Raw genomic sequence first — 14,425 nt, 5'->3', positions numbered from 1 at the left:
TCATGTGACAGAGAATCTACCACCTCCCTGAGTTGTTCCAATGGCTAATTACTCTCACTGTTAAAACGTGCCTTATGTCTACTCTGAATTTGTCTAGTTTCAGCTTCCAGCCATTGGATCTTGTGATACTTTTGTCTGCAAAATTAAAGAGCCTTCTAGTACCAGAAATTTTCTCCCCATATGGGTATTTTAAGACTAAACAATTCACCTCTTAACTTTCTCTTGGATAAACTAAATAGATTGAACTTCTTTTTCTTAATCTCTCATTGTAAGGGAGGTTTTCCAAACCTTGGATCATTCTTATGGCTCTTTTCTGAACCCTTTCCAGGTTGTCATCATCCTTTTAAAAGTGTAAGATACCAGTACTGAACAGAATATTCCAGCAATGGCCTCATTAATGCTTTATATATTGGTAATACCACCTCCTTACTTCTACTCCATATTCATCTGCTTATCCATCCATGGCTCATGTTTCTTAGCCACAGTGCACTGGGAACTCATGTTCAAGTTCATTATCCACCATTACCCTAAGTCTCTTTCAGAGTCATTTATTTCCAAAATATATTCTCCAATCCTATAAGTGTGACCTACATTCTTCAGTCCTAGATGCATGACCTTGCCTTTGGCTATATTAAAACACACGTTGTGTGTGTGCCCAGCTTACTAAGCAATCCAGGTCGCTCCATAGAACTGACCTAGGTCATATACCAACTTTACCAGCAGTGGTTTTATATTTTCTTCCCAATCATTGATAAAAATATTGAATAGCTTTGGGCAAAGAACAGATCCCTGTGCAACCCATTAGAAACACCACCGCTGGATGATGATTCCCTATTTACAATTATTTATTGAGATCTACATTTTAGCCAGTTTTTAATCAATTTAATCTAATGTGTGACATTGATTTAGTACAGTGCTAATTTTTTAAATCAGAATTTGGGGTGTTATTAAGTCAAACATGTCACAGAAATTTATCAAGTTTGTTTGGCAAGACCTGTTTTCCATAAAACCATGTTGATTGGCATTACTTATGCTACCATTCATTAATTCTTTATTGATTGTGTCCCATATTAGTCTTTCCATGATTTTGCCTGGGACTGATATCCGGCTCACAAGGCTATCGTTTCATGTGTCATCCCCTTTATCCTTTTAAAATACCAGCACAACTTTAGCTTTTTTCCAGCCCACTGGAACTTCCCCAGAATTTCAAGATTTGTTAAATATCAACCTTAGTGGCTCAGCGATCTCCTCAGATAACTCTTCCAAAGCAAGTGTGAGATTATGCACATGCTTAATTTTACAAGTAATTATTTAATTGAATTTAATGGTAGGTTTCAAAGTAGAAGCCATGTTAGTCTGTATCCGCAAAAAGAACAGGAGTACTTGTGGCACCTTAGAGACTAACAAATTTATTAGAGCATAAGCTTTCGTGGACTACAGCCCACTTCTTCGGATGCATATTGAATTTAATGTGACTCCTCACACGAAGAAGGTTAAGCAGATACATGGATGTTTACAAGAGAGATGCTTCCACGTTTTCTTTCTCTAAATATTTTCCAATATTCCCTTGTTTAGGGGAACATTCTTGCCAATACACTTATTTACTAGGATGTTCATAGAAAGCAAATACTAAAGTAATATCAATGCCACTCAAGTGAATGCTTTTCAAAAACATGGAACAATTTTTATTGGAAGATTTCCGGCAGTATTTACCCAGCCAACCTTGTTCTGTGGATAATTATTGGACTACAGTCTCCAGAGCTATTGGTTTTGCCTCTGTGAGGAGACAGCATGGTCTGGTGGGGAGACCCTTGCAGTGGATGTGAGGAGAGGTGCGCTCTAGTCTCAGCTTAGCCACTGATCTGCTGCATGACCTTGCACTACTTTTGTATTCGTGACCCCTTTCACACGGCAAGCCTCTGAGTGTGACCCCCCCCCCCATAAGTTAATTTTTTAGATATGTATTTAACACTATTATAAATGCTGGAGGAGAAGCGGGGTTGGGGGTGGAGGCTGACAGCTGGCGACCCCCACGTAATAACCTCATGACCCTCTGAGGGGTCATGACCCCCTGTTTGAGAACCCCTCCACTAGCTACTTCCACTCTTTATGCCTATGTTTCCCTTTCCACTCTTTGTCTGCCTTGTGTATTTAGACTGTAAGCTCTTCGGGGCAGGGACTGTCTTTCTCTGTGCATGTGCCCCTTATCTCAGCTGGATCCTGTAAATGCTACCACCCTACAAATAACAACCTTTCCCAAGTACTAAGGATTATTTGAGATGTGGATAAATCAAGTCTAGTTTGGCAGCTCTTGTGCAGGCAGGTCACTTTAGTGATAAGGAGTTTCATTTGGGATCAGCTGTTTTAGTACTTTCCATCTGGTTTCCATTGTCTCGCCTTCATGCTTTTAAGGCATTTTTGTCTCAGAAAACATAACATGCTCACCGCTGTTATCTCACCTCTTCAGTCAGAGCACTTGAGCAAAGAGTCATTTCCATGCTTACCTCAAACACTATACAGATGCATGATTGAATGTGGAAGGAAGAAATTAAAAAAGAAAAGCCAACCCAACCAGCTTATCCTGTAAGGGATTTTTCCACTGACCGCTGCATGATCCTTCCTGGGCAGGGTACAGACATGTGAGTGATGAATGCTACACAAAGGAGAGTGGGCCTGACCACATTCAAAATATGACCGAGACTTTTCTTCTTCCTTTTTTGTCTTTTCCCAAATGTGAAAGGCACGGGGGGGCTGTATGTGCAAACACTGACAGATGGTGCTACTTGGTTCCAGCTCGGGCCCATTAGTAAGAGAACTCAGCATTCAAGGGACCAATTACCACTCAGTCCCCTCAGGGAAGAGCATATCAGATGTTTACTGGGGGTTAATAATAAATGAATTGAAAAAAAATTGCTCTTTGAACACCATATTCTGTGTATTCATGTCAGCAGGTTGTAATTAGCTAATTAAATGCCTGGACTGACAGAATGGCCCCAGTGGGGGTTGCAGCATTGCAGGCTGCTCCTGAAACATGAGCAGGAAACATCTTGGAATATGTGGTCAGGAGAGCAGTTAACACCTCACATTTAATGGGCTGCTTTTTCCTGTAAAGGTTACTGGGAGAGCTGGGAGGAGGAGTTGGACAAGTCCTGTGGAGCTAGCGAACTAGAGACAGAGAGAGAGAGAGAGAGGAATACGTAAGATAAGGAAATGATCAGTTACAAGTCCTCAGCAATAAGCTATTGTTGAAAAAGTGTTGAGGCTTTGGAAATTGACATAACTTAATGCTCACAACTCAAGAGTCCTTGGTGAGTGAGCTAAGAGGAGATGCGATCAAAAAGAAATGGGGGTGTCTGACTATGGAAGATTAATTCAAGTAATCAAAAAAGCTACTCTTAAGGAACAGGAAAGGCCCACCTTTAGCCCACAGAAGCAGAGGAAATGAGATTCCTGACTTCGATGCTGACTTTAGCTCATGCTGCAAACTCTGAGCCTGCTCTGCTGCACTTTGGTGTTGTGAGTGATTTATACAACTGCTCGCACATCATACTTGCTTAGTTTCCTTCCTGGCTCCTTAGTAGCAATGGGATCCAGTGGCTGCCTCTGTGAAATTCATTTTTGGGTATCATAAAAATATTTACTGCTTCATTAATAATTACTATAATCAATAATTCCTGGAAGTCTCAAAGGAAATATTTGCAGGCCTGTCAAACACAGTGGCAGCATATCAGGCTTTTTCAGGACCTATGATTCTCTTACATCACTTTCTACACACAGTACTTTGAAGGCTGAAGAAAAATCATTCAGGGCTATGCAGGCAGTTCTGATGGAAATCGGAGCTGGCACAGGCCAGCCCCCTGTGAGTCAGATGAAGTGAGCTGGAACTTTGGGTGCTTGGTTCTGCAGCTGCTGAGGCTGCTGTATGTGTGCAGGCCTGGGCACACGCTAGCCCCACAATCCAGGGCATGGAAAAGTGGCTTAAAGTCACATCTGTCTTCCCCCACAATGGCCTTGTTCCCATTGCAGCCCAGCTGGATTAGAGGATCTGGCACTAGCCCTTTAAGTGAACCATGAAGTGGGACTGGATGTAAATTTGAGGGGCAGAGAAATTGGCTGATCCTCAGGGCTTTGGAATCACACTCAGAGAATCCCTCAGAAAGTAAAACGAGGCATATTTGACAGTTATGAGAGATCACAGAAAAAGGTAATGCTTTACACCTTTCTTTATTGCTGCAACTACTGCTCTTATTTGGTGGCTTATTTGAAAACCATTGTGACCAGTGGGTGCTGGGTTGTGTTCTACACCAGATAAGACACACAACTAGCTGATTCATGGTTCCATGACCAGAGCTGGTTGGGATACAGAGTATTCAGCAGCAGGGCCGGCTCTAGACACCAGCAAACCAAGCACATGCATGGGGTGGCAGAATTCCAGGGTCGGCATTCTGGGTTGTTGGTTTTTTTTGCTTCGGCAGTTGCGCTCTCGGAGTATGCATAACTCGGCACTTATTAGGGTTTCCCAACTGAAGATAGGTGGTGGTAGGGACATCTCAAAATTAGTAATGCCCTGATAAACTCAGGATAGGTCTAGCAAATCTTTCTCTGCTGCCCACCCAAAGAGTTAAAGAAAGGGGGGATTCCAGCTATCTACTGCTGCAAGACTGAGATATTCCCACTGTTGGTTGTTCATTTTTCCTCCAAAACCACCTTCTTATTACAGTGTAGAATTACTGGTGTCTGATGTGAAGACTTCTAAAATGGTATCTCTGTGCAATGTCAGACCATTCTTGGGGGTTGGTATGGTTGGACAGCAGCTAGGATAACCAGTTTTCTTTACTCCCCGACTCTGTCTCTGTCAGGGAGCAAGGCAAGTTGCTGTGCCTGTGACTAATTTTTAAAGACTCTTTCCCACTCATGAGCCAACTTTAGAAAGTTCAGACATTCAGGTTTTCTTAGGAGACACACAGTGCTGGCTTGCCAGTTCTGGTAGTGCTAGTGAAAAGAGCCCCTTTCAGGGTATTTTGGCTTTTAGGGTCAAATTCAGCCCCTATTTCCATAGCCACAGCAGGCCTCTTGGCAGAAGAACTGGTGCAGTTTTACTATGCAAAAGGAAAAGTGGCCATACTTGGTTGGGGAACAGGGGACTAGACATGACCAGACCCAGCCAGCACAATAACTCCATTCCAGTACCCTCTGTGGAAGGTGGAGCTTGACTCCATAGAGGGCCCGCAGCACAGCAGCACATGGGCTGGGAGGAGGCAGAGCATGGGCAGGATTGGGAAGGGATGAGACATGAGTATCTGCTACTTTATGGTTCCTCCCATCTCACCCTTCATGAAGGAGCACATAGGAAGCCACATAGGAAGTATGTGGCTACTCTAGCCATTGGGCTGTAGTAGGTTCCACAGAGTGACTCCACAGTGCTACACTGCCACCTGGGAGTGGAATGTCTGTTCAGACCCAGTGGTGAGCTGTGCCCCGTCCCGCAAATATTAGCTCAGCACCCATCCCAGCTACTCGGGCCAGGCAGAGGGCTCTGGATTTGGGCAATGATAATAATACATTAATCATGTATAGTACTATACTGATAGAACATCTGACATTCTACAAGTGCTTTACAAATATTAGTTAGTGGGCCCTCATCAGCTTAAAAAACACACTTCACATGTTGAATCCATATCTATTCAAAACTGAGACTCCAACTCATTATCAGGCGAGTCTGCAGTGGTTTTTACTGTCAGAGTTCAGGTTTGATTTTTAAGACTTAATTGTCTTAAATGTGGTATTTAGAAATTAAGTATAAATGAATGAGAATTAATAAGGACAGACAACCGTAGCTGAGAATGAGTGGGGCTCAGAACTTCTGCGTTCCCAGCAGCGCCACCCTCTTTCACATCACTTTACCATGCCTTGGTTTCCCCATCTGTGAAATGAATAGAATCATTCTTCCATGCCTCTGTGTTGTGGAGCTGAATTAATGCTTGCAGGTGACTTCTAGGGTCTTTGGCCCTGATCCTGCAAAGACTTATGCCTGTGCTTAACTTTACTCGCTAGAAATGGGGCTACTGATATGCTTAAAGTTAAGTACATGTTTCAACTTTTTGCTGGATCAGGGCCAGAATGCTCAATGCTTTGCAGGACCGAGTCCTAGATGAAGACTGATATATACTGGCATAGTTAATATTACAAACAATAGCACATTTCCTGCTAGAGTGTTTAGTGTACAATGTGCCATTTATTCCATGGGCTAACCTTTGACAGCAGTCTCTATCTGAGAATAAAAGAATAGCACGCAGGATCTCTGCAGAGGATGAAAGCTTGGGGAAATGAGGTGCCACTAAAATCTCATTCAACGATAATATTCCAGAGCTGTGCAATCTGATGTCAGCTGTGCTTGTAATTGCCATATCAGATAACTGCATATATTTATTATTTACCAGCACATGGTTTATTGATGCTCATTACAAGCTGTTAATGAGGTGTCTTCTCTGACAGCAACAATAGAGTGGACAGGCAGAGAGTGTGAAGATGCAGCCTCTTTGCCAGTGGATTTATTTCTTTGTTGGCTTTTGTACAATTATGTATACAATCAGCAAACAACAGCACCGTGAGAGTGAGGCTTCCTCTGGCATATTTTACTTGACATAACTCTTTGTGGGGTGCAAGGAACTGAAAGCTGGAGTTGGTGGACAGCAGTGGAGAAGGAGGTGAGGGAAGTGATGTTAACTGTGCATATGGAAAGTATTGATCCATGCTTAGATGAATCGATTTTTTACTTGGTGACTTCTAGAATGTATGCTGAGTCAATTTAATTTCTAGGGAACCTGGCCAATGCATTTACTGTCACCCATTGCAGTGGAACTACACTAAGGTACAGCAGATAGCTGAAAATGCAAGACATTTTCAGTCAACTCTGCATTTCATGGAGCGTTTTATCAGATACATTTGCCTCTCCCGGCATCTACTCTACAGACACGTACAAAGACAAAGGTTCTATTTTGCATATGACTGTGATAATGTTAGGGCACTATTCCTTACTCTTCTCTGACTTCACCAAGTCAGTATACAGGACTAGACTCATTGATCTAGTTATGTGTGTGAGTTGAGGAGAAGGGTCAGGCAAAAGTGGCTTTAGGCCAGGGATCGGCAACCTTTGGCACGCAGCCCATCAGGGAAATCCGCTGGTGGGCCGAGACGGTTTGTTTCCCTGCAGTGTCCGCAGGTTCAGCCGATTGCAGCTTCCACTGGCCACAGTTCGCCGTTCCAGGCCTGATGGGCCGCATGCCAAAGGTTGCCGATCCCTGCTTTAGGCCTTGACCAGTTCAGCTCTCACTTTGTTTCTCAGTGCAGATTAGAGCAGCCTAAAGGTTGCTCTAAACTCTGCTGGCTGCCAAGTGGCCCTGGGGCTGTTCTGGGAACTGGGGAATGGTTGGGGTGCAGGGACAACCTGGCCATGGCCCTTTTTCACTGGACACAAATTCTACGGCAGGGGAGGAGTGGCGTAGCAGCTACTAGTGGGGCTCTATGCAGCTGAAGGATTACTGTATACAGGGAGAATCCTCCACTGAATGGATCTGTTAGGTTTAAGGCAGCTTTGTATAGGGAGATTAGATAGCAGAGAGAAATTTGGACACATCTGACCACATTAGCAGCATCTGGGTGCTTTCCCACCTAATAGCCCAACTACCAGGAAAAAAGAAAAAAAATAGTTCATTTTACTTAGTAACTTTAATGGATTGGTGTTCTTCTAGTCAATGAATCACAGTGAAGGCATCATCTTCCACTGATAGTGCAAAGTAAAGTGACATTGCAAATTACAATGCAGCGTGTTTGAAGCATGCATGTGCAGGATACAATACCACTATTTCTGCAGGATTGGAGAGCTTGGGTGGACTGGTAATGGAATTTAATACATGGCCTTCCAGAAGGACTATATTGAATAAATTGGTAGTTTGTGTCTTGTTACTATTGGAGAGTTGGCAGAATTACAAAACTCCTAGGTACAGTTGGCATTAATCTATACCCTTGTTGGCTATTTTAACAAAGGGGACCAGGATGAGTAGTGATAGTGGAAGACTCACTAGCTCCTAGAGACAATCCTCCCAAAACAAGGGTAAGGGACATTGGATTGGCAGGGTGGGGTTGCTTGTCCTGTTGTTATATAGTCTATAAACAAAAAGAGCTTAGGTACATGGGTTGTTATCTGCTGTATTTCACCAGTGTGGCTGATTAAAAATTGGGAGACAAGGTGAGTGAGGTAATAGCTTTTATTGGACCAACTTCTGTTGGTGAGAGAGACAAGCTTTCGAGCCACACAGAGCTCTTCTTCAGGTCAGCCAGTCATGATAGATGTACACCCTGGGTCTGAAAGTCCTGTTTTTGTTTGTTTGTTGTTTAGGCATTATGATAAGTATAAAATTGGAATCTTTCTTTTGTGCAAGAGCCTGGCCTGTGTGTTTGAGGTACATGTCTGAGAGTGGGACTCTGGAAGCCACCAGTATGCTGTTGCTTGCAGCTACAATGTAGCTGCACAGGAGTGTAATGACATCATCACACTAGACACATGCAATGGTCAGTTTCAGGAAATCAGACCTCAGCTGTCCATTACAAGCACAGAGCACCCGAAGAAGAGTTCTGTGTGGCTCCAAAGTTTGTGTCTCTCATCAACAGAAATTGATCCAGCAAAAGCTATTACCTCACCCACCTATTCTCTCTAATATCCTGGGACTGACACAGTGACAACAACACTGCATACAAAAATTGGGAACTATTTTAACAATCTGTCTCTTTTTTTTTAATTAAAATATTGTTAGAAGTTTTTTCAAAATTACCAAACTTCCTGTTCACCTATTTTCTTGATCCCCTAGTTACATATGTCTATATTAGAAAAACAAACGAATAGGTTTTAAAAAAAACAACCACCACCTACGTAGATATTTACAGAAAACATAGACCAGCTCTGTTTCAAACTCTTGTTTCTGCACTCCCCTATTTCTGCATTTTCACTACTACAATATCTATTTGATATTTATAATCTAGCTCCTCTCTATAAATGTAGTTGGAAAGATAATGCCTATCGTTCCAGGAAAAGTTTAATTCTCCCTCTCTCATTGCTAAGAATACCTCCTGGGTTGTGGGATTATGATTTCCAACCAACACATCAATCACATGAAAGGCCAGAGTGCACATATTCATGTGTGTCTGACTTTGTGGGCCTGATTCTCACACCGGTGTAAATCAGGAGTAACTCCTTTGCAGCCAGTAGAACTAAACCTCTGTAAGTCAGAAGAGAACCAGCCCTGTGTGTGTGTAGCAGCCTGTGCTCTCTGACAGATCTGTGCAAGAAAAGTCCCTCAAATTGATGCTAACATTTACTTTCTGTCAAAGTCCTTGTCCCTGTTTGTCCCCATTTACCCTTATGCCTTGTAAATGTAACATTTCCAGTGCTGTAATTGCTTGAATACAGTACTGCCAACCTCAAGAGTTCAAAACTCATGAGTCAGGCCCTGAAAAATCAGGAGATTGGCTTAAATTTAAAAAGGAAAATCTAAAAACAAATAAATAAACCTTGTGTTTTATTTGCCTTTTGAGTTTTTAGGGTACACTCATATTATCAAGCTTTTCTCCACAACCATGAGGGTTAGAAACTCACTTAAAGCTGAGTCTCCCCTCACCCCCCAAATCACATACCTCTAGAGGCTTTAAGAAAAACACCCAACATGATAAAATCACAAGAGTTGCTGTGATTATTATTCCTTCTCTTATAGCACCCACAGGAGGTCTAGGCACTGCTTAGTCCCAGACCTGGAGCCACTTACTATGGAGGCTAGTGTTTACTACAGTAATTTCCCAGAGGGACAGCTTTTTAAAGGTAGTTAAATGCCTAACTTCCTTTAAACATCTGGCCCATAGTACACAGTAAGCGCTACTGCTTGGGACTTTGTGTTTGCAGGATTGGGCCCTCGCATTGTATTTGTAACTCTCTCTGAGTTCGATTTGCGCTGCATGCACAGATTCCCAAGGCAAACGTGGCTAGTTTAGCCCAGCTCGAGTGCCCTTACTCTTTGTGAGAGATGGTATGACAGATGCAAAGCAGGGACCAAAAGAGAGGCTCTGATTATTTTGGCCTTGGGCTCTTTACAGGCAATGGCCTTCTTGAGAGTCACCCGGCGTTTGGCCAGATCCCTGATGGCTTTGCACATTCCTTTTCTTTCTCTGAATGAATGCTCTAATCTGGCTGGAGGGCATCGCAAGTCCCAATAGCCAGTTTACTGCACCTGCTCATCAAGGATTGGAAACACCTGCCATGGTTGGAGCTTAGCATTTAAGTGCTGCTATTTGAAGACAAATCTTGTCTTTTGTCTCGGCTCCTGCCTTTTTCCATTTTTTTAAATAAAAAGCAGTGCTGGGTATTTTTAGGACAGGGTTTGTTTTCCTCTCATTTTCTGAAGAAACTGCTCTTGCCTTCCGTGTTAGAAGGACTGATGAGAGAGATTATTCAAATGAACCCAACATGTAGGATAGAGAAGAACAAGAGCATTTTTATTTGGCCTGCAGTCATTTTAAAGATCTGTGCTGATTTAAAAATATCAGAGTATTCTGCAGTCCTGCTCCCGAGCGTTGTAGTGTCCTTATTGTAAGCTGCAGTGTTTGGGGGGCTGTGCTATGAAATAAAGTGCAGTTTTTAATAGGAGCAGATGTGCTTCTTCACCTTCTGTCCTAAAACACAGTGTTCTACCTACATATGCCCCTTTAATTGTTCCAGATTGTTTTAATGGTGACAACAAACCAATAATACTAACCAGGGGCTGAGCAGAAATCAGTGTTTCAGGATAAGACAAGCATGTGTCAATCTTAAAGCTGTCTCTCTCTCTCTCTCTCTCTCTCTCCTTCTTTTTGTACAGGGGTATGTGTGTAAATGTAATGCGACCGAAAGCTGCTGGCTTGACAGCTTCAGACAATGAAGTGCCCTGTTTATCCACAGGACAGGGACAGCACAGCCCTGTGCAAGTGTCCCTATGCTGCCCCACCACTGCGCCTCAATCCCGACGTGGGCAGGCCACCTCTTGGGGTAAGCAGGTAGTTTAGGCCCATATCCTACAAAAGTCTACGCAGATGCTTAACTTCAAGCACATGAATAGGCCCATTGTAGTAAACTTGTAATGGGTCCACTCACGTCTGTGAGGTTAAGTGCATGCATAAGTCTTTGTAGGATTGGAGTCCAAATGACTTTCCCAAGGCCACACAGCTAATTAGCGACAGAACCTTGGTCCCCGCACTGACAGTCTGGTGCCATAGGGTCTGGGGAGCTGCTGAATTTGAGGACTAACATGGAGAATTGTATGAACATTAATGCTGAATGAAAAATAGTGATCAGAAAATGTGACAATGCTTGTTTCTAGTTCATGCCGTTGGAAGCCTTTTTGTGTTTGTATTGTATGAAATGAATACTGGGCAAATTTAGAACCAATAAAAGGTTATGCTTCTCTGCACCCTGTGGGGTCAGTCTGAGGAATTCATTGCTGCAGGGCCATCGTAGAAATAGAATCAAATACTCTGCCTGGATTTAAAAACACAAAAGGGGCCAGCTAGTTTTATGACATTTGTATTTCTACATGATAAGATAAGGTCATCAAATCTCCTGCTTCAGGGCAGAAACTGATTGCCATGGGGGTGTGGAAGGCATTTCTCCTATAGGTAGCTTAGATACAGTGATATGTGCTGCATAAATGCCTATAGAGTACTGTGTTGCAATTTGCTGGGGACATTCAGCCTCATCCTGTTACCACTGAATTCCAGATCCACAAAGGGACTGAAGTGTTGCAATACTGAATGAGCCACAACTAGGAGCCCCTTGCTTGTGTTCAGGCAACTGAGGTGTTGCTTGTGAGAATAAGTTAGGTGCCTGCTTAACTTCACACAAAATGGCCTGAGGTGGTAGGGAATTTAGACTGGTGAGTTTAGTGGGAGATTCAGGTTCAATTCCCCTGTGAGGAAGAAGAGGTTTGAACAGGGTTCTCCTACTCCTCAGAGAAATGTGCTAATCACTGAGCTATGGGATGTTCTAATATGGGGCTCCCTCAGACTCTTCTGCTGGTGCTGTTTCACATGGGATAAATAATCATTTAGCCATATGGTGAGAATGAGTCTATAGTCTAGTAGTGAGGGCACCCACCTGAGAGACCTCAGGGCCAGTCCACTGGCTCTAATGATGCTTTTAATTATTTACACATGGTGGAGCAGCTTCAGAAGGAGAGAGTGCAGGAGCCCCATGGCCATAGCGCCATGGTCAGAGATGTCTACCCCCCCGCATCAGCCTCTGGTTTGTGGATTGCAGTGGGGGTTAGATCAGAGATAGGCATCCAGACACCTAGTAAGGCAGCCGTGCACATGCTCAGAGGCATCAAGGGAATTCTTACACTGAAAATTTAGGCGCCAAAGTGAGTTTCGGCACCTACAGGGTTAGGAAGCAGCCAGGTAGGGGTTTTGTGGCTCACAGTGGTACCTAGAATTGGGATTTAGGAGCCTAAATGTGAGGTTTAGGTGCCTCAGTCCCTTTGTGGACCTGCTGGAAGTTTGTCATTCACTTCAATAGGCCAGATCCTGATGCTTTCATGCTGAGGCACACCTTACTCCAGGGGTAATCCTGTTGATTTCATTGGAACTATTCAGGGAGCAAGGAACTTGGTGTAAGGGTATTGAGATCTGACCTAAAGGGAGGGAGAGTTGTTTTTTCTCTTTGTTTTCCCTTGTCAGAAGCATCTAACATGAGCCACTGATGGAGGCAGGATAGATAGTAGGTTTGGTCTGATCTGGTAGGTAGAGCAACTTCTGGGTTCCACTGTTACAATTTTTCTTCAGACATCACCTCTTAGAAGGCACACCACCAAAAATCAGAGTGGGCTCTAAATGCAGCCTTAATTTGAGGTCCCTCAAATTTTACACAAGTTTATACTAAAAGAAGATGTTTATTTTTTCAGTGAGGATAACTACATGTGATTATTGTCCTTGTGCATTACCTATACATTTAAAATAGATGTATGACAGGGATCAAAATTCAGTAAAAAAAAGAATATTTCAAAAAAGTGTGTCTTGGTTTGCCTAAAAGCATCTCTTCATCTTTCATTGGGCATAAATTATGCCATTAATAGTAAGGCATACAGGGCCAGCTTGCATGTTTTTAACTAAGATCATAATATGCCCTACAGGGCATTATTCTGATTTTAATTACACCAGAGTGAAACTTAGAAATTGTTCAGGTGTAAATTGGAGCTACTCCAGATTTACAACAGTGTAATTGAGATTAGAATTTGGCTCACTATCAACTAAACGTGGTTTTTTTTTTTATCATAACAGTAGATTAGGAGAAAAAGATGCCATTAATGTAATGTACCATAGAGAGTTAATGACTGTAGTGCAGTGGGTAGAAGTAAAGCCATTGCAGGTGTGTTTTGTTAATTAGGTGCTAATTGGGCAGGTGCACATATAAATACAGAACACTAAAGGCTTGGAAGGGATTTGTGGCAGAGAGAATACTACAGTGGGATGATAGGTGCTGTAGCTAAAATAAAAAAGCAATTGTTTTTTTTTTTTTTTTTTTTATAATGACTTGAGTAACCAAAGAGGGCTGCATGCTGAAAAAGCATATAGACCAGTAAAGGTTATAAAGAGTGGAGGTGGTGATCAAGGAAATGGCTGGCATGCTAGGAGTGATAGTTCTAGGGACATCAGATGAGCCAGAATGTCTTGTGCTGAATGAGAAGGCAAATAGCAAGAGAAGCATAAGGAGGAAGAAAGCAAGTCTCAGAAAATGAAAACAAGAGAATAAGCCTAGGTATATGGGGGTATGAAAATAATAGAATGCCAGAGCAGCTAAAGCATTATCTACTCTGTTCAGCTGTGGGGAAACATGCTACTTTCTCAGGGTCATTATAACCCTATGTTGAGTAGTTCCACACAGCTAAGCAAAGGTACAAAATGCAGGTGAATTTAGTGACCCCATAATAGTTTAGAACACAAACAAATAAGCTATTACTGTGAACACTGTCAGTGTTTAAACAGAGGCCAGCTACCCCATGAAAAAGGAACATTTCTTTTCTTTAGAAGCAACTTCTTTGTCTTTGTAGCATCATCAGCGGGCTGGGTAGGTAGGTGTTTTCATAGTCATAGGAAAATAAGGTCCTTGCCTGGAAAAGTTTACTATTGCCTTTTGATTTTGTCATGCATATATAATGGAAAAGCTAAAAGGAGGAGTGGACATCTAGATTTGAGTGATAGTTTGTCTTTAGCATCCTTGTTTCCATATGATTCTCAGCTGGTGTAAAACCGCATCACTGAAATGGCTGTTCCATTTAGTCTGTGGAAGTTAGTAGTGGCCTCTAACCATCCCCATTTCTTAAACCTAAAAATGCCACTGTATTTGCTG

Source organism: Malaclemys terrapin, chromosome 3 (assembly GCF_027887155.1).
Source record: "Malaclemys terrapin pileata isolate rMalTer1 chromosome 3, rMalTer1.hap1, whole genome shotgun sequence".
In the NCBI taxonomy this organism is placed as follows: domain Eukaryota; kingdom Metazoa; phylum Chordata; order Testudines; family Emydidae; genus Malaclemys; species Malaclemys terrapin.
Note: the sequence above shows the minus strand (reverse complement) of the source record.